Genomic DNA, 6010 nt, shown 5'->3' with positions numbered 1-6010 from the left:
CTGGTCTAGACACCAAGGATGCAGTGGTGTCAGCTCTGATGGCCATTGCTGAAGCCTCGTGGGTCCTGCGCACTGCAGATTCTGCTTCTCTGTTTCCTGGCTCCTTAAAAGAGAAGTCCCCATCCTTGGGTACCACTATGCTACTAAGTAGGGCCCCAAAGTGAGCATCCGTAAGTGGCACCTTCAGCAAGTCCAGAGTCTCCTCCTCAAAGTTGTACAATTTGCTAGCCAATACCAACATACGCTTTGGGAGTCGCAATAGCCGCCCATTCCTCCTTGATGGTATTAGTAAAGCCCTCAGGTATCAGTGATTTAATCTGCGATGCCTTAGCCTTAGGCAGCACCAAGGAGCCCTTGGACACAGGAGAGACCTGTTCCTCTGTAACTGGCTTCAGATCAAGCACAGCAATAGGCTGGTTAATTAGTGGCTGTTCCCGTCGCCTCCGTTCTGTCCTGGGCTGTTCCAGTCAGGACAGTCCTTCTCTGTGTGTCAGGGGGGCTATCTGAATCGCACCAGCCGCTCGCGGCCTCTCTCCCGCAGTGGTTTGGAGCTTCAGGGCTGAAATGTCATCCGAGTTGGCTCCTGAAATTGCGCGCCCAGAGAGGGGGGCTTCCTCCTCCCTCTCTGAGGATTCCGTGGTGCCAGCAGACTGCCGCGATGAGTGGGCTGCGGCTACCTCTCCTGCACCCGTCACTCACCCGCCTAAAAGGAAAAAGAGCAAGAAAAGCTCAAAAGACAAGCGGCCGGCAGCGCCCAAAGCGGTCAAGGGCAGCATTTCTAAAGCTCCCGTTTTGGCTGAGGGAGAGGGAAACCGGTTGGTCGTTCTCTCCAAGGGACCGAGCGATCCGTCGTCTTCTGTTGCACAAGTCTTTCCCGTCCCTGCCTCCCCACCCCGTTCACCGACTACGGAGCCTCCTGCCAAGCGCTTATGCCCCTCAGCGGGCTCCATTAGCGCAGATGCGCCTGAGGAGGAGATCCCTCCTAGCTTCGCCGTCCTTCTGCGGCGAGTTGTTGCGCAGGAATTCGGGAGGCTGCTTCCCGCCTTGGCGGGGCAACAGACTGGCGTGGCCGCCATTCTGGGCACGCGCGAAGCTGGAACAGTTGCTGCGGCCACCATTTTGGGCCCCTGGGAAGTAGGTGCGGCCAGTGCTCCCGTGCCAGCCGCCTGCCCCAGGGAAATCGGCCCTTCGATTTTGACCCCTTGCGTTCCGGGCAGCACTGTGCCTCGGAGTTTCCAGCCCCTCAGCCCTCCGTCCGGGGGGGGGGTGTCTTTCGGAGGACTCAGAGTCCGACAAGGAGGAGGGCGAGCTCTCGGGGGATGAGGAGGATAATGTTCCTAATCCGCAGGCCCCACACCGCCTGTTTTCGCCCTCTGATTTTCCGGTGCTTCTTCACAAAGCCCGTAAAACTTTAAGGCTGGGGGGAGTGGTTCCTATCCCACAAGATGCGTCCGAAGGGGACCCCGCTGTACTGCCGTCTTTAAAGACGCCCGAAGTGGTGGTGCCCTGTCCTCAACTCTTTTTAGATATCATTCACTCTGAGTGGGACCGTCCTACTGAAAGCAAGGGTCCTCCCCCTGGGGTTAAGCGTCTTTATACAAATGCTAAGGTTGTGATGGATAAGCTCCAGGTGCCTCCTGTGGATGCTGAAGTGGCAGCTCTGGTAACTGGCGCTGTCTTGCCCAGGGATGGGGATGAGGTTTTGCGTAATCATGATGATAAAAAAAATGTGACGCTGCCCTGCGCAGGTCTCATGAGGCCTCTTCCCTGGCTATGCGGGCTTCCATGGCTAATTCAATTTTTGCCCGTGCGTCAGTGCTTGGGGTTAAGGAGCTCCTTTCCCTGGTGCCCCCTGAGTTGCTGGCCCTGAGACAAGGCCTCAACAAATTGCACAAAGCCTCTGCCTTCATGGCCGATAGTTCCTTGGATGTGACACAGATGTCAGCTAGGGCTATGGCCTCAGATGTGACTGTCAGGCACCATTTATGCCTAAAGCATTGGAAAGTAGACCAGAAATCCAGATCCAATCTGGCTAATTCAGCATTTAAGGGGGGCAAGCTTTTGGGGGAAATCTTGGAACCTGTATTGATTGAGGGCAAGGATAAGAAAAAAGCAATGCCTTCTTCAGCGCAGCGTCAGGAACATAAGCAATTTACCTCTAATTCCTCTTCCTACAGGGGCTTCAGGTCCTCCTTTCGTTCCCGACAGGATAGGCAGGACAGATTCTCTTCCTGGAAAAAGCCACAGAATTCCTTTCGGGACAACGCTCAGCCGAGATTTCGTCAGTCCGGTCAACAGCAAAAGCCTGGATTCAAGCGCCCTGCGGCACAATGACTGTCCCCCGGAATCTCAGGTGGGAGGCAGGCTGCAGTTTTTCGCCCAGGCGTGGGCAGCGACTTGCATGGATGCCTGGGTTCGCCAGACCGTAGCTCAAGGTTACAGGTTGGACTTTCTCTTCCAACCTCCTGACCGCTTTCTGACGTCTCCATGCTCCCGTAAGCAAGACAAGCACACCCTGATGTTATCAGCCATCCGCCATCTGGCCGATATTCGGGCAATCGAACAGGTTCCTCCTGAGGAAGTAGGGTATGGCGTTTACTCTATTCTCTTCTTGGTGCCAAAGAAGAATGGGGAATGGAGAGCCATACTAGATCTCAAATTTGTGAACCGGTTCCTCCGAACACGGCGTTTCCGGATGGAGACCCTCTGCTCCATCTTGATGGCTCTTCAGGGGGGCAATTTCCTGTCCTCAGTGGACCTGAAGGAGGCCTACCTTCACGTCCCTATTCACCCCCAGGACAGGAAGTTCCTCCGGTTCGCCTATGCGGGGTCCCATTTTCAGTATCATGCCCTCCCCTTCGGTCTGTTGACTGCGCCACGCGTGTTCACCAAGATCATGGTGGCACTCGTGGCGCATTTGCGGACGAAGGGGATTCACCTGTATCTGTATTTGGACGATCTTTTAATAAGATCGCTGTCCTTCCAGAAGGCCTTGGGGGATGTGGAGGAGACCCTATCGGTTCTTCAAACTCACGGGTTCCTGGTGAATCTCCAAAAGAGCTCCCTTTCTCCTCAGAACCGGATCCAGCATCTCGGGGCCGTAATAGATTCCGTCAAGGGCACGGTTTCCCTAACGCAGGAGAGACGGCGGAGGCTGTCCTCCGCGTGTCGGAGGTCGCGTCTCCGCGCCCAGCCCGATGTTCTCACCCTGAGTCAGTTGCAGGGGATGATGGTATCAACCATAGGAATAGTTCCTTGGGCCCGTCTCCACTCCCGTCCGCTCCAGTGGTTGCTCCTGCCTCTTCAGGACTTGGCGTGCCAGTCCTGGTCCAGGGTCCGTCTGCCTTCCCAGGTTCGGAGATCTCTGGACTGCTGGTTATTGCCAGCTCTGAGCCGGGGTGTCTCCTTCCTACCTGTGAGCCGAATCCTGGTCACGACGGACGCCAGCCTGACAGGGTGGGGCGGTCATTGTCAAAACCAAGTGGCGCAGGGTCTCTGGTCTCCAGAAGAACAGCTCCAATCCATCAATTGGCTGGAACTCAGAGCGATTCGTTACTCTCTGATCCAATTTCTTCCCCTGATTCTCAGCTGTCACGTTCTGGTGAGGACCGACAGCGCGACGGCCAAAGCCCATGTCAACCACCAAGGGGGAACGAGGCACAACCCCTAATGCGCAAGGCCTCTGTGCTCCTGCACTGGGCAGAGAAGAACCTGAGTTCTCTGGAGGCAGCGCACGTCAGCGGAGTGTCCAACACGTTAGCAGACTGGCTCAGCCGGACGCAACTGGACCAAGCAGAATGGGTCTTAGATGAGCAGGTTTTTCAAGCAATCAAGGGAAAGTTCGGAAGTCCTCTGGTGGACTTGTTCGCAACACCAAAGAACGCCAATGTACCCAGGTTCTTCTCCAGGTACCCGTCGCTTGGGGCCGAGGGAATAGACGCTCTGCTAACGCCCTGGCCTCAAGGTCTTCTTTACGCCTTCCCTCCTCCGCCCATCCTTTCCCAAACTGTCACGAGTGGTCAGACAACGGGCGGAGATCATTCTGGTGGCTCCACATTGGCCGCGTCGCCCATGGTTCTCAGATCTGATCGCCTTATCTCTTGCTCCCCCAATGTCACTGGGCTGTCATCCCCATCTTTTGCACCAGGGACCGCTGTTCCATCTGGACCCTCGGTGGCTGAACCTCTATGCGTGGAGATTGAGCGGAGCACACTAGTTGCCTGTGGCTATTCTCCTGCGGTCCATGACACGATCCTCGCATCTAGAAGTCCGCCGACCCTCAGAATATACCAGTCCACCTGGCAGGCGTTTGTGACCTGGTGCGCTTTGGTCAGGGCCAACCCTCGGTCTGCTTCGGTCGGTCAGGTCCTGCGATTTTTGCAGGCCGGGTTGGATAAGGGGCTTAAGCCTGCCACTCTCAGACGGCAGATGTTCACCATATCCTCTACCCTTCAAGTTCCGGGTGTCCCTCCCTTGTCAGGACATCATCATATCCAAAGATTCCTTAAAGGAGCAGCAGCCATCAGGCCCCCTCCGATCCACTGTTTCCCTACATGGGACCTGAATTTAGTTCTCTGAGCACTAGTCAAGCCCCCCTTCGAACCATTGCGAACGGTTCCATTGCGGCTTCTCACCTTTAAGGTTTTGTTTTTAGTGGCCATTACCTCGGCCCATCGAGTATCTGACCTGGGAGCATTATCGGCCAGGAAGGAGTTGTGCCTGGTGTTCTCAGATTATGTCGTGTTACATACTGATCCTACTTACTTTCCTAAAGTTAATTCCCTATTTCACAGGTCCCAGGAGCTGATTCTTCCTTCCATTTGTCCTAAGCCCTCTTCCCCTAAAGAAAAAGAATGGCACACTCTGGATGTCTGCAAAGCAATTAGGATCTATCTGTGGTGTACTAAGGCGTTCAGGGTCACTGACTCACTGTTTGTTTCGTTCAGGGATTGCTCTCTGGGAAGGAAGGTGTCTACTTCTACGCTGGCGCGCTGGATCCCTAAGTGCACACGTCTGGCCTATGCGTCAGCCAAGGTAGCAGAGCCAGAGGGCATAACTGCTCATTCAACTCGCAGTGCTGCATCGTCCGCAGCCCTCGCTACTATGGCACCATTGGCTGATATCTGTAGGGCGGCCACCTGGGCCTCCCTCTCTACCTTTGTGAAATTCTATAAAATCCATGATTGGGCATGCTTCCTTTGGCAGGCGTGTCCTGCAGCGGGTAGTTCCTACGTAGGACCATACTCACGGCTTCCCGCCCCATGTCGTTAGCGGCTATGGTATGTCCCATAATGCTTCAGATGCCATCCTCTTCTGAGGGAGAATGAATTGTTGGCACTTACCTGAATGGTCATTCTCCCCAGAAGTATGGATGGCATCCGACCCACTCGCTCGTTCGTCTGTGGTTCTGTCCATTTCTTGCCTATTTCCATCCTTTGCCATTCCCTGTATATATGTGGGGAGGCTCTGCCCTTTTGGGGTCATTTGTTTACCTGACGGGAGGGCTTTTTCAGTGAGAGAAGTTTCATGATTCCTCTGTTTATCTGTTCAGACTGTTCGTTCGTGATATTTGTTCTGTTCTCTACTTGGCACTGTTCTCTTTTAGCTGGAGCATCGGAGAGCTAGTAATCGACTGAAGCTTGAGGGGATTGCCCCTCCCTCCTGGTAGGAGAGGAAAGCTCTCTGATTGGCCCTGTCTCGGAGCAGGAGGTCGTGTCAACCCATAATGCTTCGGATGCCATCCTCTTCTAAGGGAGAAGAACAGATATGAAATAATTTTTTTAAAATTTCTTTTTTCTTTAGTAACTAGAGAAAACTAATAGTAGTAGAATACCAGGTGAAGAATAGATTGGAAATAGTAAAAAATAATAGGAATATAACAGAAGAAAAGAAGAGGACTAGTAAACAAGGCCAGAGCCAGCGAGCTGTAATGCGAGCCTTCTGGAGCAAAGGCAGGAAGCAGAACTGGGGAGATCCGCCCACATGCACTGGGTTAAGGTTCTTCAAGTAT

This window comes from Hemicordylus capensis, chromosome 2, assembly GCF_027244095.1.
Source record: "Hemicordylus capensis ecotype Gifberg chromosome 2, rHemCap1.1.pri, whole genome shotgun sequence".
Taxonomy (NCBI): Eukaryota; Metazoa; Chordata; class Lepidosauria; order Squamata; family Cordylidae; genus Hemicordylus; species Hemicordylus capensis.
This window is presented reverse-complemented; position numbering follows the sequence as displayed.